General features: G+C 39.7%; 1 long non-coding RNA gene across 2 annotated transcripts; it reads left to right on the top strand.

Moving 5' to 3' along the window:
- The first annotated feature begins 8,992 nt into the window (after nucleotides 1-8,992).
- LOC124106088 (uncharacterized) lies at nucleotides 8,993-25,970 on the top strand. Of its 2 annotated transcripts, XR_009228544.1 has the most exons (3): nucleotides 8,993-9,180; nucleotides 25,205-25,464; nucleotides 25,665-25,970. It is a non-coding gene; the product is annotated as an uncharacterized LOC124106088 (long non-coding RNA). The 2 variants fall into 2 exon arrangements; XR_006855983.1 differs by having other exon boundaries at nucleotides 25,205-25,970.
- The last annotated feature ends 446 nt before the right edge of the window (nucleotides 25,971-26,416 follow it).

Below are 26,416 nucleotides of genomic sequence, written 5' to 3'. Positions count from 1 at the left end.
AATTTGTTAGAGCATCAATAAGGAATTAAGACAGTGGGTATCCCTGTCTCCACTTGACAGATAAGAAACTGAAACTTTAAAGTTTTTCATAAGCCAGGATTCAGATCTAATTCTCTGTGACTTCAAAGCCCATACTTTCCCCTGTACTCCATTTCTCTCTCTTTTAAATGTTTTATAACTAATGTCCTTATTGAAATCATCAAGTATCTAATTGCCACAACAAGTTTAGAAAGAATCACTAAAGGCATACTTCTGGGTATCTCTCCTTATCACAAGTAATTTGTCAAAAGAAAAGAAAGTATCAGTTGAACATTGCCTGGAGAGTCATGAAAAGAGAACCAGAAAATCTACATTTCCCTGCAGTATTACTTTCATCTATGGGGCTAACAAAATTATTATATTGGGGCTTGTTTATTCATTTGGTTGAATTTATGAATTCTCTTGCATGAACATAATAAAACATAGGTCATGAAAAGATACACAATTTTGTTAATCACCAGGGGTATATAAATTAAAACCACAATAAAATAGCATTCTATATCCACTAGAAAGGTTAAATTAAAAAGACAGCATGCAGGTGTTGGTGAGGATGTGGAGAAACTGGAACTTTCATAGATAGTTGGTGGGATATAAAATTACTACTGCTTTGAAAAACTGTGGAGCAGTTTCTTGTAAAATTAAATGCACACTTACCACCTGCCCAGATATTCCACTAAATATTTAATCAAAAGAAATAAAACATATTTCTACAAAAATATCTATACAAAAACATTCCTACCAGCTTTATTTATAACAACCAAGACTAGAAATAATCCAAACGTCTATCAAAGAGTAAATGTGATATATTCCCTTCAACAGCAACAAAAAGAAAAGAATTTACAAAAGAGAAAAACTACTGAAAGATGCAATAACATGGACGAATCTCACAATTATTATGTTGAGTGAAAGAAAGCCAAACTCAGCAGCTTCCATATTGCATGATTCCATTTCAATGAAGTTCTGCAATGGAAAACAAATCCTTAGTGATAGAAAGCAGGTCAGTCGTTGCCTCTGGTTAGGTGGAAGAAGGAAATAACTAGAAAGGAGTCATAGGGGTACTTTCTGGGGTAACAGAAATGTTCTGTATCTTGATTAAGGTGGTGGTTATATAGGTATAGTATACATTTGTGAAAACTCATCAATTTTTTCACTTAAATCTCTGTACTTCTCAAGTTTTGAAAAACTAGGAGTTGAAACTAAAGGAAGAAATGTCTTTTTAGGTCATTCAAATAATCAGTGTGCACTGAATTATAAATGTATATATATTATATATTAGACCTGTCTAATAGACTAGTCCTCTCCCATATAGCTGCTCCTCCCCTTTCCTCAATCTCAATAAGAGCAAAGTACTTTATATTTGTGCAACATTTTATGAATTAAAATGTGCTTTTGCCTATTGGACAAGATCTCATTTCATCTTTAAACAATGCTAGAAAAGTAGACAGGAAGGAAACAGATATGTTAGCTGATCATATGAGTGGAAAAATATATATATAGGGATCAAAGCCAGGGTCTCATGCATGCAAAGCAAATGCTCTATCACTGAACTACATTCCCAGCCCTAAAGTAGGATTTTTATAAGTAGGCAAAGTGGAATGGTAGAGAACCAGCAGAGAACCAGAGGCTTTCTTCTGGTCTCAGTTCCTTTGCTGACTTAGAGATAAATATGACCTTGCAGGATTCACTTAATCTCTATGGGTCTCAGGGACCTGAAATGCAAAGGAAATGAGCTGTACTACATGACCTCAAGGTTTCCTTCTTGCTCTAAAATTCCATTATCTATCATCGTAAGCAGTAAATCAAATAACTTTATGAGTTTCTAGTTGATACACATTGCTTTTCCAACACACATTGATTCTAATCTATGATTCAATTGACACTGGTCGTGGTGAGCAACATAATTCTCAGAAATTACATTTTCCTATAGCAAACTTGGATCCTCTTAATCAGATAGTTTCCAGGAATACATTTTAACAAATCCAAGTGAGAGCTGCCTATATTCAGATTATAGGCATTTTCTGTATCAGAGCAGATATGCATATATTCACAGAGATACAGGGGGTTGCTGAGAACAAGTGCTATAAAAAGCTTTGGGCAGAAGGATAATGTGACACAGTACAAACACTGGACATATAGACTGTGACCTCAGACAAGTCACCCACATGATCAGATAGTATATCAGTCTCTACATTGTTTGCTTTCCCAGGGTTGTTTAAAGTTGAAATGAGCTCTTGTCAAATAGAAAAAAGCACATTTTAACTCATAAAATGTTGTACAGATATAAAGTATTTTGTTCTTACTGAGATTGAGGAAAGGGGAGGAGCAGCTGTCTGGGAGGGGACCAGTGTACAAACAAGAGCTAAAGTCTGGTTAGTACCAATATTGGAGAGAAAATAATCCTGTCTGTGGGTGACACTGGTGGATGAGATAACTGAGATAATGAATGAGATGGAGCTTGACTTTTTGGATGCAGAAGTAATAATGTTTTACAAGGATTTCCTGGGTTGCACTGAACTCATCTGGATTTCCACTGCTTTTTCTAATCTCTCAGCATGTCCTCTACATGCAAGGTGACTGGCTTTTGTTTTCTCCAACTATCCTGGAAACAACTCAGAAGAGCTACGGTTTGAGGAGGAACTACAGCAAAGTTCAGAGTTTCAGGACTTGTTTAATTGCTTTGGGCCTGAAGCAAGGAGAAACATTGTGGTGGCAGAGCATGGTGGAGGGAAGCTACTCAGCTCATGGCAGCCAAAAAGCAGAGATAGAGGCCAGGGCAAGATATAGTCACCAAGGTCATGTAGTACAGCTCATTTCCTTTGCATTTCAGGTCCCTGAGACCCATAGAGATTAAGTGAATCCTGCAAGGTCATATTTATCTCTAAGTCAGCAAAGGAACTGAACCCACTCCCTTCAGTGAGGTCCCATCTTCTATAGTTTCCATCACCTCCTATTAATCAGCTATGCATCCATTGGTGGATTAATTCATTGATGAAGTCAGAGTTCTCATAATCCAATCACTTCTTAAAATCTCCGCCTGTGAACATTGCTGCATTGGAGACCAGGCCTTCAAAACACGTGAACCTTTGGGGGACATTCCAGATACAAATTGCAACACTACACTTGGCATCTGGAGCAAAGAGAAATTCCACAAGTCATCATCCAGACACCTAAACCATTCAAATCATGTGGCATTCAAATCATCATCCAGATACCTAAACCATTCAAATCATGGTTCAGATTACCCAAATCCAGGAAGCAAACCTGATCCTTACTTTTCTCTATATCTGAATAGAGAGGCCCATCCAGTCCCATCAGCCGTACCCTCAAAATATTTCTTTAACTATTCTGTCTTCACTGTGACTCTTACGCCAAGCCCCATCATCTTCCGTCTGGACCACAGTGATGGCCTACTAACTAGTTCCCTGCTTCCACACCGTCTTCCCAATCCCTTTTGCTGCCTCTCTGTCTCTGTGACAGAGAGAGGGTGTGTGTGTGTGTGTGTGTAAATGATATAAATTATATATATAATCAATCATATAAAATAATGTATATATATATATATATATATATATATATATATGCATTTGTAAATAGTCATCCTCTATCTGAAATCAAAAGTGCTTTTAATTACATATAGAACCGTCTTTTTTTTTTTTGTAAAGAGAGAGAGAGAGAGAGAGAATTTTAATATTTATTTTTTAGTTTTTGGCGGACACAACATCTTTGTTTGTATGTGGTCTGAGGATCAAACCCTGGCCACACGCATGCCAGGTGAGTGTGCTACCACTTGAGCCACATCCCCAGCTCTGTTTTTTGCTTTTAATTACATATAGAACCATGTCCTACCTTCCTAACAGCTCTATTTCTTATGTTATGAAACACAGATGCTTGTGTTTGTATACTTCAGTGTCTGAGCTTGATTCATGTAAGTCTGTCCCTAAAAGATGAATTCTCTCTTGGGAAATAACAAATTAGGTGTCTGAGCCTGTAAGTTGTGTTTCACAGTTGTGTTTCACATAAGTTAAATCTTATCTGGGTGAGCTCATGACCTTCATGACCGTCATAAGTGTCTTCTGACTTCTTTTTGGAACTTTTCTAGGAAAAAGCAGAGAAGAGCTCGTGATAAAACAACCTCCAAAAGGGAAGGCCCTATAAATATTCAACAGCTCTTTCTTTTGAGTTTTTATGTTTTATGGAATCTTTTAATTCTATTTCAAATGTTATCGCCACGTGGTGGCCTCTTTTATCCTGTCCTCTCTTCCACATACCAGACAAGTGTACACTTCTGTAGAGTAAGAAGAAGGATAAGCTAATAACTACTGAGTGCTTTGCTATATATCAGACTTTAAGGACTTCATAAATGTTACCTATCTTAAAGCAATATTTTCAAGAACTAAGAGAAATAAAGAAAATATAAATGATCTAGAAGAGTTCAATATTCAAGATAAACTAACACCTATGAGCCAAATCAGACTCACAGGAATCAGAGACCTTACTCAGTGTCTCACTCCATTTTGTGTTGCTGTAACAGCAACACAGGTTTCTATAATGAATAGAAATTTATTGACTCACAGTTCTGAAAACTGGAACTGAGACACCTGGAGAAGACCATCTTGCTGTGGAAGGGCAGAGAGAGGACAAGAGAGAACAAAGAGAGCCAAACTTTCTCCTATAGCAAATCCAGTCTCATGGTAATTAACTCACTGGCACGATAACAACATTAATCCCTTCACGAGGGCTCATCACCTCCTTCTTATTAGGTGCCACCTCCCCACACTGTTGCACTGGGGATTGGGTTTTTAACACATGAACTCTGGGAACGCATTCAAACCACAGTACCCAATAACAAACATTGCTGGCAATTTTAAGGATACACATAATTGGGCAGTACAGGTGAATCTCAGGTCACCCTGGTCCATCAAAGCTTCTTCTGTTTTTATTTTGGGGGGGGGGGTACTGGGGATTGAATTTAGGGACACTCCACCACTGATCTAGATCCCCACCCCTATTTTGTATTTTATTTAGAGACAGGGTCTCACTAAGTTGTTCAGTGCCTCACCATTACTGAGGCTGGGATTACAGGTGTGCACCACCACACCTGGCTTCTTCCTAGGTTCTTACTGGCTGCATTAGGTTGCACTCCAGCAAGGACATTGCCGCAGTCTGGCTGGGCACAATTCAGGAGCCACTTGTCAAAAGAAATGAACTTTATTTTTAGAACCACACACACCAAACAAAACAGCTCCTCAGGAAAAACCTTCAGAGCCCAACTGCCACCACCGGCTTCCCACAAGCCTCTTCACCTCCCCCACTCCTCCTGCTCTTGAGGCCTATTGGCTGGGTCGCGTGGGTGGAGCCAAAAAAGTCCCCCAATGAGCAGCTTCGTAGTCTGAAAGGGCGGGGAAACAGCCCAATGAGCATCACCGCAGAGGAGCCAATCAGCTAGAAGTTGCTGGGGCCACTGTGAGCCAATCATCAGCTGGCAGTCTGAAAGTTTGCTGGGGCCCCTTTGGCTGTGGCTCTCAACAGGACATGACATAGAAGGCCACTAATAAATGCATATCATCACCACTAAGGCAAAGAGAACAACTTGGGTCTTAAAATGTCTTAGCTTTACCCCATATAGTTACATAGTTTGTTTGACATTTTCCAGGGACCAATGCTCCATTAATCATAGATTCCAGGTGTATTTATCATAAACATCCTAGACTGACCAGCAGGTATATCCTGTCCTGCTTTATAAAAAGAAGAACTCTGTTAATAAATATCATTAGTACCTTTCTAGAAGGTTTGTATTAATATGTGGACAAGGAGATTTGAGCCCAATTATCTTCCTCTGTCTTTTCCTCTCTCTTTTCAGAGGCTTCTCAGGGAAGGAAGAGAATGGCCGGCTGCTAATCTTTTCCTTTCCCCAAGGTATAGGTCTTTGATCCTAAGACTTCCATTGAAAGCAGCTTCGGGGTTTATTTTCCAAAACCTCATAATCATTTCACCTCAAATTAACTCTGCTTCTGCCCAGGGAAGGCAAGCAACACTGACAAAAGTGCTTCCAAACCAGGCTGTTGGCTTTCAGACCTGCTTTCTTTCTTGAATTTTTATTAGTGGACTATAATTATATAAAAGTGGGACTCACTATAATATATTTATACGTGCACATAACATAATTTGCTCAATGTTATCCCCACTACCTCCTTTTCCCCTCCTTTCTTCCCTCCCCTTGTTTCCCTTTTTCTATGCTATTTTTTCATGAGATCTTTTTGTTGTTGTTGTTTGTTTTTTGCTTTTTTTCTCTCTAGCTTCCACATATGACAGAAAACATATGGGCCTTGACTTTGTTAGTCTGGCTTATTTCATTTAACTCCATGTTTTCCAGTTCCATCAATTTTCCTGCAAATGACATAATGCCACTCTTCTTTATGGCTGAGTAAAACTCCATTGTGTATATATACCACAGTTTTTATCCGTTCATCCATTGTTAGACACCTATGCTGGTTCCATAACTTGGCTATTGTGAATTGTGCTGCTATAGACATGGGTATGCATGTGTCACTATAGTATGCTGATTTCAGTTCCTTGGTATAAATACTGAGGAATTCTGTAGTTTTTTTGGGAGGGTTCATTCCTAGTCAGACTCGTTTTTCTACTGCAGAGTTAATATATCCCACACTCAAATTAGGTTTTCACTATTAGGTTAACATTGGGTTATCTTGCCATGTAGGGATTCATTTTTTAAATGAACCTTTCTTTTAAACTGTTCTTAATAATAATGCTTTTGTTTTGTTTTGTTTTTTGCCACTGACTTACTTCTACTACCACCAACCAGTGGGATTAGGGTTACATAACAGTGTTAGCACGATGAGTACAAATTCTATTCACATGATATTGAAAGCCCACCACATGCCCATCAGGTACTGAAAAAGGAAAAGACAGTCCCTGCTCTCAGGGAACTCACATTCCTCTGGGAAATAAAAATGTGCCTATCCCTAAATCCTCCAATATTATGAAGTCACCCTGCCATTAGTATCTGAATAAAAATGGCTCCTAAAAGGGGACATAAAAACAGCTCTCTCCCTAACGGTGTTCTGGAAGTAATTTAAAAAGAAACATTTTGTTCTTTTTAGTGCACCAATAAATAAGTAATAGAATGGATTATGTTTGGTGTTGCAGTATAAGAACGAATATAAAGAGAAAAGAGGATCTCAACAGGATGTTCTAGCTGGAGATGGGAGAAGGCTCATGGCAGAATGCTGGCTACGCTGGGTGTGGTGGATGACTAGGCATTTATCAGAGGGGGAAGGAATTCCAAACAGTGAACTTGCACATGCGCAAGATAGAGGTGTAAAAGATCAAAGAATACTGCAGGGCCTCCAACGTAAGCATGTGATGGTAAAGGTTATGTGTGAATCATAATGAGCAGGTAACTTTGGCAGAGGGAAAGTGTGTGTGAAGGACACAGAGTGTCACCCTAGAATAAAGGCACAGATAAGAAAGGACAGATTTCTCAGCAGATGGTACTGATGGTATCTGGAGAATAAAGAGAGGAGTCAAGAATTTCATCTTAGAAAACAGTGTAGCAGTTCCTCAAAGAACCAAAGATAGAACAACCATCTCATTCAGCAATCCCACTTCTGGGTAAGTATCCAAAATAATTGAAACTATAATTATAATGCACCAATAAAAAAAAGAAGAAGAAAAAAACCAAAATAATTGAAACTAGAGTCTCAAGAGGCTCACATATGTTCCCAGATTCACTGTAGCACTCTTCACCATAGCCAAGAAGAAGCAACCTAAATGTTTACTGATAAGTGCATGGATAAAGAAATATGGTATATCCATTCAGTCTTCAAAATGGAAAGAAAGTCTGGCATATACTACAACATGGATGAACCTGGAGCACATTAGGTTAAGTGTGTCTATTCACAGAAAAAAAAATACAAATATTTGAGGTGTTTAAAGTAATCTAATCATAGAGACAGAAGTAGAACTGTGGTTACCAGGGGTTTCAGGGATGAAGAAATGGAGAGCTGTTGTTTAAAGGGTATGGAGCTTCAGATTTGGAAGATGAAAACCATCTAGAGGTCTGATTCACAATGTTGTGAATGCCCTTAACACTACTGAACTAGACACTTAACTTTTGTTAAGGTGGTGAATTTTATGTTAAGTGTTTTTTACCACTTTTTTTTAAAATTCATTTTGAGTGTCTGAGTGACTAGATAGTATACACTGGAGGGAATTGTGGGTTTAATTTTGAAAAGACTGAGTTTGAGGGGTTTGGGGGTATCCAGGTAGAGATAGGAGATGCACAGATGCCGCAAATAACTCAACTCGCAGGTCAGCATGAGCAAGAAAGAAGAAGCAGAAGAAGCCGAAGCAGCAGAAGAAAAAAAGCCCCTTTATTGTATACAGCAGTCTTTTTACAGTACTGTGAACATAGAAGGCAGCCTTCCAACAGCAATAAATCAGGTCTTTAGGCTAGTTAAACATAGTATACAGAAGTCTTACTTTCTAATCAGAAGTGACCCACTTCTTATGGCTTAATCTACTCTTGGCCCGGAGCATACTGAGCTCTGCTCTTTGTTAAGAACAGATAAAAATTTTCTCAGCGCCCTCCTAGCCCACTTGGCAGAACATCCAGTTTGCGAACAAATCCTACCAAGGACAGCAAACACCTCGTTTTCAAGCATGTCTGCTGTTACCTATCTAAACCTGACAGAACCTGGAACCTCCCGTTTGCAGGCAGGCCCCATCAAAGAAAACAAACATCTTGTGTGCAAGTATGCTAACTATCACCTTATTATCTATCACCTTACTATCACCTTATTATCACCTTATCTAGACCTTGACAGGACATCCTGTTTGCAGACAGGACATCCCGTTTGCAGGCAGGCCCCATCAAGGACAGTAAGCATTGCGTTTTCAAGGTCACAGTCACATCTGATTCTCTACACACTGATATACTAAGAGCACAGGCTCTGAAGCCAGCCCACCATGGTCCAGCTGGCTCAGTCACTCACCACGAAAATTGTGCCTCAGTTTCCTCCTCTGTAAATCTGGGGAAATAAAAGCACCTACTTCAGAGGATTGTTATGAGAATTCACAAGATGATCCATATAAATCACACTGTGTCGTGCCTGGCTACCAGTAAGTACCTAAAAACTTTGGCTCTTTTTATAGTTAATGTCTACATGTCTGATTATTATGCATCTGCAAACATGTCTACATTGTCTAGTATGGAGTCTGGGGCTCAGGGACTAAGCAGAAGTTAGAAAATTAATAAAAGATCTGGTGGATATGAAATCCATCTGGATATGCCAGTCAAAATCAATTTTGAAATCTGATAATTTCATTAGCTCAGCCATCCTTCTCATAGACATAGTTTGCATTTGAATTTTTAGAAATACCAAGAAACAACTGGAGTAGATACCCAAAAAAGTCCAGAACAATTGATTTTCTTAGCCATTATTTCCATTTGAAGAGAAATAGTAGCTTCTCTAGAATTGCTTCCTCTCATATCTTCCTTCTGAATCCTGGTTTCCAGAGAGAGGGACACTGGGCTTATACTAGAGTTTGGGTCATGGATGTGATTCTCTTTGTTCCACTGAGGAATCAGGACCACCCTGGTTAAGGTTATCAATTTCTGTATTTCTGAAGTGGTCTATGACCTTTCACCTAGAACTTAGACTTCAAAACACATGGATACAATCTTGAAATAGTCTCTTAATTATGAATTAATAATATACCAATACATCATCCATAAAATAACCTAATATCCCAAAGAATTAAAGAGAGAGTAAAATTAAGAATACAGTTTAATTAAAGACTACTATCCTCTCCTCAGACTATACTCAAAAGTCTTAAAAACAGCATACTACAGGGACACAGCCACATCAATGCTTATAGCAGCACAATTCACAATAGCTAAACTGTGGAGCCAACCTAGAAGTCCTTCAGTGGATGAAAGGATTTTAAAAATGTGGCATATATACACAATGGAATTTTACTCAGCATTAAAAAAGAACAAAATCATAGCATTTGCAGGTAAATGGATGGCGTTGGAGAAGATAATGCTAAGTGAACTTAGCCAAACCCAAAAAAACAAATGTTGAATGTTTTCTCTGATATAAGGAGGCTGACTCATAGTGGGGTAGGGAGGGGGAGCATGGGAGGAATAGATAAATTCTAGATAGGGAAGAGGGGTGGGAGGAAAAGGGAGGGGGCAGGGGATTAGCAAGGATGGTGGAATGCGATGGACATCATTATCCAAGTGCATGTATGAAGACATGAATTGGGTGTCAACATACTTTATATACAAACAGAGATATGAAAAATTGTGGTATATATGTGTATTAAGAATTGTAATGCAAAAAAACCAAAGTACATGTATAAAGGCATGAATTGGCATGAACGTACTTTATATACAGAGATATGAAAAATTGTGCTCTATATGAGTAATAAGAATTGTAATGCATTCCACTACTGTGGTGTATTTAAAAAAATAAAATCAATAAAAGATAAAAAAAAAAAAGACTACCTTATGACCCAGCTAAACTACTCCTAGGTATTTATCCTAAAGGATTAAAGTCATCTTACTACAGTGATATATGCATGCCCATGTTTATAGCAGCACAATTCAAAAAAGCCAAGCTATGGAATTAGTCTAGGAGTTCATCCATAGATGAATGGATAAAAAAAATGTGGTATAAATACACGATGTCATTTTATTCAGCCATAAACAAAAGTGAAATTATGGCATTTGCAGGAAAATGGATGGAATTAGAGATTGTGATATTAAGTGAAATAAGTCAAATTCAGAAGGTCAAGGGTCCTATGTTTTCTCTTATATGTGGAAGCTAGAGGAAGAGAAAGGAGAGGGTAGATCACCTAAAAATCAAAGGGAAATCAATAGTGGGAAAGGACCAAGGAATAGAAAGAGGGGAGGGAGGGGAAAATGCTAGGGAGTGATATTGGTCAAATTATATTTTATACTGTGTGCATGTATATGTAATCACAAATCCCATCATTAAGTGCAACTATAATGCATCAATAAAAATGTGGAAAAAAGAGAAAAAGTAACCTAATATATTCATTATAAAAATCATAATTAAATCAGGAGGTACTCTTTTTAAAAATTCTTAATGATATAATTAGAGCTAACTTTTCACTATCAAGAAGGAAGCTGCAAATAAAGGAGGAAGATCCAAATGATCCCTATGATGTTGCACTGAAACCAGAGATATCAGTTTAAAATGCAGACACACATGGACATGGATGTTGAGTTGAATACACGTCTGTATGGGTTAGAGTACACACACATAATTCCTACCTGCTGAGAAAGTTTGTGACATTGATACCTCAGAAGCAAAAATCATGAAAAGTGGTTACTATGGAAGCTAATAGCCTTAGAGATCACAGTAATTCCTTTGTTGTTGTTGTTATTTATTTATTTATTTATTTATCTATTTAATGTGGTGCTGAGAATCAAACCCAGTGTCTCACACCTGCTAGGCAAGCCCTCTACCACTGAGCCACAACCCCAGCCCAGAGATCACAGTAATTCTTGAGGTCATCAAGGTATCACTTCCATACTTGATATAAGAAATAGTGACCCTGAATCATCAGGAAATGGTTAAAATTTAATCAATGGTGATAGTTTTATGGTTAAGAAGGCATGCAGAAGACTTCCTTTGATACTTAGCATCCAGCTCTTGATTTCTTAAGAACTGTTTTCCAATATAAGGCACAAGGGCTTCTTACAGAATTGATTGATTCAGGACTTGACAGGAAAGCATCAAACTGAGGTTGGAACATTTTATGATGCCACAACATAAGGATGTGCTTTTAAAAGAAGAGGGGCTTGTCAAAATATATAAAAGTTAAACAGGAGTGGTTCCCTGAGGGTAGAGAAGGAACCATTGGAAGAATAAAGTAAATAAAAATAGAATTGATTGATTATACTCCAAAAAATAAAATGAGTAGCCATGAATTGTTGCTGATATTAATTAATAATTAACTATTTCTTAAATTAAATTTTAAAAGGAAAATAAGGAACAATTCTTTCTTACAGAAAAATTCTAATTTTAAAAAGTGGAAGAAATAAGGGGAAATCATCATTTGGTAAGCACTACAGTTTTAACTATTGTAGGCAGGATACACTAATGGGGACTAAAATGAGTGGGTATATACTTGAGAAATGACATTATATAAGCATAGCCTCAAAGTATCCCACCCAAGATATTGGACTAACAATGGAGAAATACATCAGATACCACCTTAACCAAATATTCAAAAAACACAGACATTGGTGCAACCACTCTGGAAAGCAGTGTGGAGATTCCTCAAAAAACTTGGAATGGAACACAATTTGACCTGGTTATACCACTCACAGGTATATATCCAAAGGAATTAATTAACATACTACAGTGATGCAGCCACATCAATACTTACAGCATTTTAACTCACAATAGCTACAGTATGGAAACAACCTAAGTGTCCTTAAACAAATGAATGGATAAAGGAAATGTGGTATGTATACACAATAGAATATTACTCAGCCGTAAAAAAGAATGACTATATGAATTTTTCCAGTAAATGGATGGATCTGGAGATTGTCATGCTAAGTGAAATAATACTAAAAAACAAAGGTTGAATGTTCTTTCTGATATGTGGATGCTAACACACAACAAGGAGGGATTGGGGAAGAATAGAAGATCAGCGGATTACACAAAGGGGAATGAAGGGAAGGAAGAGGGGATGGGAAAAGGAAAAACGGTAAAATGAATTGGACATAACTTTCCTATATTCATATATGAATACAGCACAGTGAAACTCCATATCATGTACAACCACAAGAATGAGATCCTAATTAGAATAAGATATAATCCATGTGTACATATAATATGTCAAAATCCACTCTACTGTCATGTATATCTAAAAAGAACAAATTAAAAAATAAAGAAAACAACAGAACAGACATCTTACAGCCCCTGATTACTGTGCATTGAGAACGGTACAACATCTCTTACATGATATTTACCCTGAAAATGTATAATCTCAACATAATCACATTAAACATTAGACAAACCCAAAACAGGGACATTCTACAAAATCACTGACCAACACTCTTCAAACATGTCAAGGTCATGAAAGACAAGGAGCTCTCACAGATTCAAAAAGACTTAGGGGATATGACAACTAAATACAATGTGGGATCATGGACTATATCCTGAGTCAGACAAAGGACATGAGGGTGTAAACAAGGGGAATTCAAAACTGTGCATAACTTAGTTAATTATGCCTTGGTATTATGCCTATGAAAATTTCCTGTGGGGTGGTTATGCAACATGTTACCATTTGGGGAACACAGGTTGGATGCTATATGTGAACTCTACTGTTTTTGCAACTTTTCTATATGCCTAAAATTGTTTCAGGATAAAGAGTTGAAATAGGGCATGGTGGCACATACCTGTAATTCCAGCACCTCGGGGAGACTGAGGAGTATCTCAAGTTCAAGGCCAGCCTCAGCAATACAGCCAGACCCTCAGCAACTTAGCAACAGCCTGTCTCAAAACAAAAAATTTTAAAAAGGACTGGGGATGTATGCAGCGATAAAGCACCCCTGGGTTCAATTATTTATTTTGTTTTGTACCGAAAAACAAAACAAACAAACAAAAAAGATATAAAGTAAAAAAAAATCTTTTTTAAAAAAAAATATTTTTGGTTATAAATGGACACAATACTTCTATTTTATTTTTTTATTGGAGCTGAGAATTGAACCCAGTGCCTCACAAGTGCTAGGCAAGTACTTCAGCACTGGGGCACAACCCAGCCCCTGAAAAAAATTCTTAATGAATTTTGTTGGTTAAATTTTTTTTTTCATTTTTTTGGATTAATTCCAAATGATTTTCTGACGTTTTGCTAAAATACCCATGTTGCTCAACATATAATTATGAGCAATGTGTATAGACTAGCATTCTCCTCTTTCCCTTCTTAAATGTAACTTCATTTATTCACTGAATAATTTGACTAAACAGTGGTAGCACCCACTGTGTATGAAAAGCCTCGTGCTAGGCACAGAGGACAAGAAGTTGAAGAGTACTTGGTCACTGCTCTTGAAACAATGTTCAGAACTGTAGGGATCATTACCATAAACAAGGAAATCAGTATGAATGTGTTGCTTTCTAACATGCAGGTGAACAAAGGGCTTTGGGATATAGAGAAGCTACTTGTCTTCCCCTATTTAAAAATAATTCAGTGTCTAACATATTGACAGAGCCTGCACAATTATGTGTAAAAAGCATACATTTTTCCATAATGTACTATATCACAGTTGGCAGAGCAGTTAGCAGGGTTGGGATTTTGAGCTCTTCCCACTCTTGAGGGAAGAGAACATTTCCACAAGTTGTCCTTGGGGTCTCTGAGCAAGAGTGAGACAAAGAGTAAGACTTTCCTTTGCAAAAGAAGCTGTCTTCCCACTTCCTGCCTCTGAAAATACAGACTGCATTTTCCTATTGAAAGCCATCAATTGCAATTGAAATCAATTCTCCTAGAAGAAGGAGACTTAAGGGATCACCAGAGCTCAACTTAATGACAGGAGAGGTCAATCAAATTCTCAGCAAAGAGCTCAAGTAATTTACTTCATTTCTGAGATATGGCTCTAGAGTACCAACTACCCATGCCACTTTTCATAACTACAGGTAAATTGAATAATTGGCACAATTCATTTCCCCAGCAAGATGGCCCTGTCGATTCTATTCTGAGGTGTCTGTGGGGACTGTTATGGTTTAGATCTGGAATGTCCCCCAAAGGCTGATGTGTTAAAGGCTTGGTCCCCAATGCAGCAGTGATCACAGGTATGGCCCTTGGGAAGTGATTGGATCAAGAGGGCTCTAACCTCATCAGTGGATTAATCCATTGAGGTATTCATAGTTTGAATGGAAAATTGAAAGATGGTAGGAATTATGGGAGATAGGACCTAGTAGAAGGGAGAGGTCTTTGGGTATGTGCCCTTGGGAACAGTATCTTGTCCCTGGCTCTTTCCTCTTTCTTCTTCTCTCTCCTTCCTGCTGCCACAAACTGAGTCATTCTCCTCCACCTTTCACCATGATGTTCTGCCTTGTCTTAGGCCCAAAGCAATGGAGCCAACCAAACAAGGAGTGAAATCTCTTAAGCATCAAAATAAACCTTTCCTCCACCAAATTGTTTTTTTTTTCCAGATATTTGTCACAGTGACAAAAAACTAACACAAGTACCAACAAACCTGCTCCAAATATCTCACCTCACACATCCCTGATCGATGTTCTTCTTCCTGTATTTCAACCTCTTCCTTTCTCTGCTCCTTCCCTTCATGCTATAAACCTGCCCAGGTCTCTCTTTCCTGCTTCCTGAACCCTCCTGAGGTGGACTCTGCCCTCCTTGAACAGAAGGCAGATGGCTGGGAGTAGTACAAAAAATACTTTTTTCTGCCCAAATAAAGACAATAAATAAATGAATAAATAAAAACAATTCCTCCTTTTGAACTTTACCCATCTCCTTCCCTCCTCATAGTCTTTGGTGCCTCAAAGTCTTTGAGTCCAACACTGAACTCATTGTTTACCTCCACATTCATGAACAAACAGCATGCTTCCTGCCTCTATATCATGATCTTGCCTCTATATCATGTTACCTCTATATCATGATCTTGGTTGGTGACTCCTCTAGTATCAAAGCACAGAGCCAGAGTCTGGACATGGTCCCATACTCTTGCCTATCTCTTCTCACCTAAGTGGTCAAGAATTTCCATCAGTCTTACCCCCTTCATGTCTTTCAAATCCATTCCTGCCCCCTGACCCTCTATCCCCATCACCACTGCCTGAACTCAGGGTCCCTCTGTCTTCCCTGGACTATTAAAATAGCCAATCCCCTCTTCCCCCGCCTCCTCTCTCACCCCATCTTTCACCTGTTCAGGTGCAGATCTGCCTCCCCACCTCCTGGATGGAAACATTTGGGAGGTTTCCTTGCTGTGGCTTGCATGGTTTCTCTTTACTAGTTCTTACTAATCTCAAATCCTCCTTTCTGCCTCCATAATAAGAATTGTTATGGAAAGCTTCCCTCATCCTAGAAAGTATAATACCAAATATTTGATTGGAGTTATATCATTTAATATTTGAAAAGTCTTTTGGTGGGGATATTATTTTTTTACCCTTCCCGACAGGTAATGAAACTAAAGTCAAGAATTTTGTTCAAAATTACAGGGATTGTAAGTGCTGAAGCTGGAATTTAGAACCCAAGTGTCCTGGCACCAGTCCTCTAAGTCCATAACCTAGACATGCACACACTGGAAATCTGAATGATCACTATTTGCGCACAAAAAAATACTGTTTAATGACATTATTATTTTCCTCTCAGAATATACTTCTTCTACTTATTTGACTGATGCTTTCAAAAGGCCACTCTAATATCACTTGTATGAAGATTTCTTGTCCTCCTTCTCCACGGGCCTCGATCCAGTCTTTTATGATCTGGTTCCTTACATACATCCACCCTCGCCCACACACAAACCATGCAATTCTGGAATTGTTTACTTTTGTGACTCATTATTTGGTTTGGACTTGTTAACTTCTTTGCCTTATTCCCCAGCAACTGGCAAAGGATCTGGTACATATTTTTTAAAGTTTCTTTTTAACCAAATGGATCATTTTAAAATTTTATTTATTTATTTTTGCAGTATTGTGGATTGAATCCAGAGTCTCTCACATGTTAAGCAAGTATTCCACCTCTGTGTTACATCTCCAACCCCAAAGAACCAGTTTTTATGCAGGTTTTACTGTCTTTGGCATTTTTCGAGAAAGTAATGTGACAATAGTACTTTTTTGACAGTTTAAAAATAAACACAATAGCAGGAAGATATAAGCAGTTCAAATGTCCATCAAAACATGAATAAATAAACAAAATTCGGTGTATACAAACAACAGAATATTGTTCAAATTTAACAAGGAGTGAAATTTTGATACATGCTATAATATGGATGTACCTTGAGGACTTACTGTTAAGTGAAATAAGACACAATAGGAAAAATAATGTATGTTTCTATATATGTGAAATCTCCAGAGGAGTTGACTCTATAGAGACAGGAAGTAGAATGGTAGTTCCCAGGGGTGGGTGGGAGGAGGTAATGGGGAGTTTTGTTTGATGGGTATAGCACCTGGTGACGGATGGTGGTAATCATTACCCAATTATGTGAATGTACCTAAAGCCACTGAACCATGCAATTAAATGGTTAAAATGTTATGTTATGCATATTTTAACACATTAAAAAAGAACAGCAAGAACAAAATAGGCAAAAACTATCAAAGCCATTAAAAACAAGAAAAATTGCCACAGCCGGGAGAAACCTGAATAAGGAGCACCAAACATGTGATATCCTAATGGGATCTTGGAACAGAAAAAGGATGTTAGGTTAAAACTAATGAAATATGATTAAATCATGAATTTTAGTTAGCACCATTTCATGTGTGTGTGTGTGTGAGTGTGTGTGTATGTGTGTGTGTGTGTGTGTGTGGTGTTGGGGATTGAAGTCAGGGCCTTGTGCATGCGAGGCAAGCACTCTACCAACTGAACTATATCCCCAGCCCACTAGTTAGCACCATTGTATCAATAATGATTTATTAATTAGAACAAATGTAGTAAACTAACTTAAGTGTAATGTTATCAATTTAAGCAAATAGTAGGGAAAACTGTATGTCAGGTATATGAAGAACTCTACACTAGCTTCATAATTTTTTGTAAATTTAAAACTATCCTAAAATTAAAAATATATTAACATATTTAAAAGTCCATTAGATTTCCCCTTTATTAAGAACACCCAGATCCAATTAATCATGGTAATGTATTTTAGAATCAAATCTCAAATTAGCTTTATTCATTATGATCAAGAAGAAATTAAAAAACATATCTATTCTTCAACCTTTAGCCAATGACAGCAAATATTTCATGCAAAGGATATGATTTAAGTGGAAAATGTAGAACTTATTTCAAACAGTGCAGGTGCTGAAGTCTTAACCTGGTTTTGATTAAGACAAACCCACCAAGGTCAGCAGGCCTGAAATATTGAATATTCCTTCATACCATAAATAAGTCAGATTTTGGGGCTTTCTTGTTGCAAAGGACACTAATAAATTAGAAAAAAGAAGGGACTGGCTACTCAAACATGGTTTACAATGATCTCAAGAACCCATGAGGTTGCATGTTCCAACATCCATTTCCTCCTATCTCACTACCTTCTTACTCAGCCTGGTGACTCTGTTCTAAGAGCATAAGGGTGGGTAATAGGATTTGGATAAAAAGCAAGCATAAGTGGGAAGAAAAGACAACAGAAAGGCAGTGTCATTTCCTTCTGAAATCATGGTTCAGTGATCACGAATGAGCTCCCTCTGGACTAGGATCCACTCCCTGGTAACCTGGGACACTGTGCCAGATCACATGTCTGCTCTTGCAGGCAGGGAGCAGGAGCCAGAGGTGACCCAAGCAGAGCTGGGTGAGGCCTGCCAGCCAGTCTTCCAAGAAGCGGGTTGTCTGGTCTTTCTGAGGTTTAATCCAGAACACGGGGCTGGGTCAGAAATGAGTGGGTTTCTAGCTGACTGGGAGCACACCAAGCCAGCTTCCCAGAATTGTGTCCCTGGGTCTTCTCTGTATGCTATCATTACAGCCAGCTGCAGGCCAAAATATTATGCTGCTCTCATCAGCAGAACAGTCCTATCACAGAGAAGTAGGGCTAAGAATGTTAACTTGAACCACCATGCTTGTTTACAATCTGGTTGGCCATGAGAATAAATTTCTCTCTCTTTCTCTCTCTCTCTCTCTCTCTCTCTCTCTCTCTCTCTCTCTCTCTCTGTGTGTGTGTGTGTGTGTGTGTGTGTGTGTGTGATATTGAGAACTGAACCCATGACTTTGAAGATACAAGGCAAGCACTCTACCATTGAGCTATAGCTCCAGTCCTCTACCCATTTTCTTATGATTACCACCAAGGTTTATTTTCAAGACTTCACAGCAACCTCTGGCATAAGAGAGAGATCAATTGAGATAAAGATGGGGATGGAGATAGAGATAGAGACAAAGACACAGAGATGGAGTGGGAGACAGAGAGAGGCAGATAGAGATCATTAAATAGAGTACTGATCCATTTAACAGCTATTTATTGAGTACCTATTAATGCAGGGAATATGATAAAGACAGGGCCCCTACCTTAAGGAACTTCCAGTCTATGGGGAATTGAGATACACAAATAATATTACAGATTTTACTGAGATTGCAGAGATGGTAAAAAAGGGAAATGATTGAATCTACCAGGTAAAGCTGGGACACATTCCCCAGAAGAGGTGACTTTTATGCTGGGTTGTCAGGAAGAACTAGATTTATCCTGATAGAGATTCAGAGATTTTCAAAGGAAGGTAGCAGCTCACAGTAGAGCTATACGTATGGAGGACTTTGATTGGGACTGGGACTGGGGAGCAGTTCTGAGCAGGGAGCATCATACATGTGGACTTCAGGTAGGGAGGATGGCTTTGGGCTCATCAGGACAGGGCCTTGGAGCTGGGCTGAGTAGCTAGATTCTGTCCTATGTCCCCAGTGTGTTATGTCTTTCCATCTCTGCTGACCTCATCACCCTGAAGCTTGAGTCTGGGTGACTGCAGGCTCCTGCTAATGGACCTCTCCCAGGCATTCTCCCTTCCAACCTCTTCTCCACACTGAAGCCTGAGGGAGCACTGGTACCCTTCGCTGGAATTCAGAACAGGCAAATCTAGTTTGTAGTGAAAGAGAAAGCAGAGCTGCAGTTGCCAGGGGCCTGGGACTGACTACAAAGGAGCCAGAGGGAACTTTTTTTTTTTTTTTTTTAAATACACTCTACTCTCATGTATATGTTTTTATTATTATTTTTAAATTTTATTTATTTATTAGGTGTAGATGGACACAACGCCTTTATTTATTTTAGAGAGAGAGAGAGAGAATTTTAATATTTATTTTTTAGTTTTTTGGCGGACACAACATCTTCGTTTGTATGTGGTGCTGAGGTTCAAACCCAGGCCGCACGCATGCCAGGCGAGCGCGCTACCGCTTGAGCCACATCCCCAGCCCAAGGAGGGAACTTTTTGAATGATGGCAGTGCATTCTATTTTGACTATGCTGGTGGTTGCTCACTGAGCTGCTCACTCAACAAAGGGGCATTTTACTGCTTTAAAATTACACCTGGGTGCAACTGAGTTTTAAATTTAAAGCAACCACGTTTGTTTGCCCTGGGATGAAGACCAGTACCCTGGACATGGCCCCTGGATTCTGCATAGACTATGGCTTTCTTCTGCCTCTTCCTGGACCTCCCCCTCTCCACCGCTCTCCTCCAGCCTCACCAGATTTCTTGTGTCTACAGGACTCAATGTGGCCTCCTTCTCATGGGGAACCGTGCCTATGATGCTCTTTCTGATCAGAATGCTCGTCCTCTCCCTGCTGCTGGCCTTGCCCAGCCAACTGTGGCTCATCTGCTAGAAGGCAGTTCAAGTCTTACTCTTCAGGAGGCATTTCCTGTTGCTCTTGCCTGAACTGCTCCTGTGCAACCCGTGAAGGGTTGTTCAGCCTCTCTGTTGTGCTGTACTCACCACTATTTCCACTGCTTAGCCCAGTGTCTGATGTGGTCAGGGATCAATGTGTCTCAATGAATAAACCTATCTAAGGATTTCAAAGAGGTTTAAGTGTTATAACATACATGTGTACATGTTTCTAATAGAGATTTTCAACTAAGATGTTTGAAAATGTCTCTCGGGCATTTCTGTTTCTCATAATGCCTGCAGGGTGCTATTACCATGTAGCAGCCCCAAGCCAGGCATGCTAGATGTACCTCAGTGCTCAGGACAGCTTTCTTAAGGACACTGTTCTTGGAAGATCACCCTACTTGTGCTGGGGGTAAGTTGTGGAATGTGGAAGAAGAGAAAGAAAAAAGGAATGTGGGGAAGTTGAAATTTGAGTGACTAACTGGAAAACAGAATCATCCCAAACCAGGAGTGGCTTAGCTGGGGAGGAAGCACTTACTAAATACAATAGAATTTGAATGAAAAGAGTGAAGGTGGAAAATTGAGAGGTATTTGGAAAATGGAATCAACAAACTGGGTGATCAATGGAATGAGAGAGTCCCCCTTTGAGGAACAGTATAAAGACAAAGGTAAATGTAAGGCGTGACCTTGGGCAAGTTACTTAACCTCTCTGAGACAAATTTTCTCATCTGTAAAATGGGGATAAAAATAACACCCACATCCAGGGTGGTTGTGAGGATCAATGAACTGAATTGATATATGTAAAACATCTGGAGCACTGCCTGACATACACTAAGCAATAAACATTTGATATTGTAGCTACAGATACAGGAATAAATAGATACAGAGAAATATCAACAGCGAAGAGTGGATGGAAAGGATGAATGAATGGATGGATGAATGGAGGATAAATAGATAAATTACAAAGAGATTAATGAATGGATACTGAATGTGGGAGATAAAGGAGAGAGCTGAGTCCTGATTTTTTTTTTAAAGCAGTCACAGACTTGGGCAAATCTATCCACACCTTCCCTTCTTCTTTCTTTATGTTCAGAGATCAGAGTACTCGCTTTATAGGACAGGGCCATAGTGATTAACCTACCCTGGATCGGGGCTATCATTGGAAGGATGAAGCAGGCAAAGTATCACCATCTACCTGAGCTGGTGCCCTAATGCTGGGTTCACAAAATCTGACTATTCCAATAACTTAAGAAAATGGTGCAGAAAGCATGCAAACACACAGAAGTACCTTTTCAAAATCAGAGGATGGCTCTGTGGCCTTAGGGGTCTGTGGAAAGAGAATGAGCCACTGGAATTCTTTATTCTTATATAGGGGACACACAAGGGGAGATTCCATGGAACATTCTATCCCAAAAAGGGTAAAGGGGTAGGATTACAAAGGAACAGGTGGGTATAATTCAACCCCATCCGGTGACTCCCACTCTTGGAGCCACACCTCTCTTATCAGAGCAGAGGTTAAGCCCAATGTATTGTCAGGTGCAATAACTGTTCAGTACCCCTTTACTCAGGACTTAAAGGAGTGCACATAGCTTCTGTCCAGAGCAGCTCCTGACAGCAAAGGGCTGATGTGACAAGAATGTGACAGGCTTACCGTATTAGTCTGTTTTCTGTTGCTATAACCAAATACCAGATGCAAAGTACTTACAAAGAAAAGACATTTATTTAGCTCATGGTTTTGGAAGCTGAAAGTTCAAAGTCAGGTGGTCCATCTGTATGGCTTCTGGTGAGGGCCCCCTGAGATAGGGCAGAGGAGCAGAAATGTAAATGACAGAGAAGCAGGAAGGAAAATGCATCCCAAGAATGTGACTTTAGAACAGCCCACTTTTATGAGAACTAACTGGGGTACCACAAAGCCATATTAATCTCTTCCAAAGGCACTGCCCAGTGACCTAATCACCTTCCACTAGGCCACATCTCTTGAAGATTCCACCACCTCTCACCACACTTGGGACCAAATGTCCGACACATGAAATTGTTGGGGGACACACTCAAACCATCTCCAGAAGATAGCACCACACCCAGAAGGACTCTGTGAAGCATGAGGCTCAGGACAGTCAGAGCTCTTGCAACCTCAGTTCAGGCACTCAAAGGGGCTTCCAAACTGCTCCACCTTCCCCTACTCGGTTTTCTTGCTCTCTAAACATGTGGTTGCCTGCCACTTTCTGCATTACCTTGCCAACCCCACTGCTCATGTTCTATGCCCTTGCCACATCTTTGGCCTTGGACAACTTCACTCTTTGTGTTCTGCTAATCTCCCATATAGTTTTCAAGGTCAGCGTGAACCCTTCTTGGCTCCTTCCGGTTTAGGGGCTCACTCTTGTACCTGCCCAATGCAGTCGTCTGTATACCAGAATGACAACACTGTCCTCATGGATTTGTTTACTTGCCTGGCTCCCCCAGGGGCCAGGAGGCCTTTTTTGTTTTGTTTTGTGGTGGGGAGTGGGGGGGTGGAGTGGGGGGGTGGGGAGGATGCCTTTAATGCAGGAGTTACATTTGCATCAGTCAAAGGTTGGTTTATAGAGCCATTGAGAGGGGAAAGAAAGGCTCAAGATGAAGTTTTCAGGAATCACTCCACACAGCCACATGGCAGAGCGTGGCCTCTGGGGGAGCCACTGAGTCTCCAGACTGATGATGGTACCACATTAGCATAATGAGAAGCTACCTTCTCTCTACATATCTCTCATAGTCAAATCTCAAAAAGATTCATTCTCTGGTTTGCTGTCATCATCCAGGTTTGGATGATGTTTCCTGCACCAGGACACTCCCAACTCTATAAATTTCGGATTAGTTAGGAGAGATTGATTGCTTTAGGAGTCAAGTGCTCAGTGTGGTCCAAAGAGATTTAGCCAATAGAAGTCAAGTTCATTTGCTTCCAAAGGGAAGGCTGCTGGGGGTGAGGATGAGACCAATACACTTCCTCCTCCTTTTTTGCTGAGAGAGTGGATTTCCTCCTACCAGTAAAGTTCATTGGTGGTGAATGATGGAAAATCAATTGCCTCTCTGGGTATCAATTAAATTTAACTATGCTCTTCACTTAACATTCTTTTTAGTTCACGCCTGACATAGAATAAATCTGCTCTAACAAAACAGGCCAGGGTCATAGAATTTTGATAATAGGAAGAAATTCAGGGGTTGTAAAATGCAGTAGTCACCAAGTATTACTTTGTAGCAAAAGGAGAAAGATGGGAAGATATAGCAAGTTAATTTTATCTAAATGAATTCAATTTAAAGAGCTGGCCTTATTCTGAGACTTTTTTGTCCTTCTCCTTCTTTGATATATGCTATTTGTAATTCACAGCTTCTGTGTGTTTAGGCTTTTCTTGGCAACATGAAAATTAGATTGTTCTTTGACGATCTAATGATCTCTTCTAGTTGCCTGCTGATTTTTAATCTTATTCTCATCACTGTGAAGGCCTAGGCCATAGCTTCATGATGATGAGTTCTTGTGTTACTGTCTTCTCGTCAATTTTATCCTTTGTTTCCAATCATCTATTGGGATATTGAGCTGGTGCTTAAACATGTGGTCAGACCTCATGGTGAAGGTCATATTTTTTTATTTTTTTGGTACCAGGGATTGAGTTCAGGGGCACTCAACCACTAAGCCACATCCCCAGCCCTATTTTGTATTTTATTTAGAGACAGGGTCTCCCTGAGTTGCTTAGTCCCTCACTGATACTGAGGCTGGTTTTGAACTCACAATCCTCCTATCTCAGCCTCCTAAGCAGCTGGGATTACAGGCATGCACCATTGTGCCTGGCAAAGGGCATATTTTCTATGATTCTTTGTCACCAGTTCCATCTCATGTCATATCACAGGGAACATTTAGACATTCTTCTCTTATAAATGGGGCCAGATCATTTGTGAGAACATGAGCTGCAATTTGTGTTTTGTCTCAGCATATTTTATCCAACTTCAACTAGAATTATTTCTCCCCTTCTCTTAGCATTTACAAGTACACAATCTATTTTTACTTATCCTAACTCTGACTTTTATCCCATCTATCCTTCTTCCATTATTATATTTTCCAGGATTTCTTTTTCTAGAATGGATTCTGATGATTTCAGCACTTCTTAAATCCAAACTTAATTCATATAATTAGGTACAAGAATCTATGATTTACCCATTTGCAAGCATTTAATTTTTGAAATGCATGTTATTGTATTTCAGGTTGCTCCCCCAGGCCAGTGAGCACGCAGGTCCACTTCTTACCCTTCTCTTGTTCTGCTCTGTCTCCTAGGGCTGGATGAGCCCCCGCAGGCTGAGCCCTGGTTTCCAGCTGGGTTTGTTCAGTGGGAGGTATAAATGGGAGACAGAAAATAGAGGGGGCAGAAGATCAGGTACCAGCAACTGTGTCTCTCCTCTATGGTCTGACTGCTGCCAGGCAGGCCTAGTAGAATCCCCACTTCTGTCAAGTGACCTTGTTCCTCATCTGATATATGCCTCTCTCCTATACCCCTTCAGCCCAGTGGGTGGAGAGCTTTCTGATGGTGCTCAGCTCTGGAATGTGCCCCTTAATGTGGAAGACAACTTCCTGTATTAATCTCTGCTACAAATACCCAGGGTTGTTTTTTTTTTTTTCTTTTTTCTAGGTTGGACCCTAACTGGCATAAAGATAAATTCTCAGAAGTGGACTTGCTGTGCCACACACTTCAGGACTTTCAAACTGAAGGTGGAAGAGATGGCTTCCTGCTGGCTTCTCTCCCTCAAGGCCTTCCTTCCACCTGTAGCTCTGTGTACGGTCAGGACCCCTTCCTTCTGCCACTCCATCTGTTGACACATCTCAGTCTCTGGGCATCGGATCATCCCTCCTGTCGCATTACATTTTTTAAATGATAAACAAAGCAAAGAGGTGAGACAGAAGGCTGCCACTTCCTATGGTAATGGAGGTGTAGGCCTTCAGAATATGCCCAGGCAAGGGAAAGAGTAAGCAGCCATCTGGGTAGCTCCTGATGGGAGGGAGGGAGGATTGGAATAAATTGTTAATGTCTTCAAATTGTGGGAGCTAGGTGGGGAGTTACTGAATGAGATCTCCTCTTCATTTTCTGTCAGGGAGCGGGAGACATCTGGTCAGCCATGGCAGCCATTTCACCAGGTTTTGAATTTTGGCAGGACTAAATCAAGGAACAAAGTGCCTTTAACCTATCATGGAACTGATAGTCTTAGTGACTCCGACTCCATGTGCTTGGGCGGGAAGGCTCCAGGCACTGTCTCCCCAGGCCTGGAGATGGCTATAAATACTTCTGCTTCTTTCCCTTGTATCAGACAGGACTCTGGCTAGAAACCAGGCTATCATCCACCTTGGGTAAATGTCTGGCTTCATGTTGTGATTCATCAAATAAAAAATTATCAACTGTCTTTTTCAAGCTACTCTGAATTTGTGACCTTAAAGATTCTGTTTACATGGAGTATAATTCCCCATTCTTGTGGTTGTATGTGATGTGGAGTTACACTGGTCATGTATTCATATATGAACATAGGAAAGTTATGTCCGATTCATTCTACTGCCCTTCCCATTCCCCCTTCTGGAGTTTCGTATCTATCTTTGCATTTTTCCAGTACTGGTTGTGGATATACCCTTGAATCTTCTCCTTAGTCCATGGTTCAAAGCAATAAAATCAATGGGAGTCACCATCCTCATGGTATCATGGGGGCAGATGTGAAAGCCATAGCTAAACCTTTGGATTAATAGGCTTGTTTCAAAATGATACACTGAAAGAGCCTAGATTGGCCCGGATAGACTGGCCCCCATTTTCTCTGGACCCTTCTTTAATGTGTCCCTCCTGACCTCCCATAAGTGCCAC

Source organism: Marmota monax, unplaced genomic scaffold (genome assembly GCF_021218885.2).
Source record: "Marmota monax isolate L192 unplaced genomic scaffold, Marmota_monax_Labrador192_F-V1.1 WCK01_AAM20220418_F8-fsc00057, whole genome shotgun sequence".
Classification (NCBI taxonomy): Eukaryota; Metazoa; Chordata; class Mammalia; order Rodentia; family Sciuridae; genus Marmota; species Marmota monax.
This window is presented reverse-complemented; position numbering and strand designations above follow the sequence as displayed.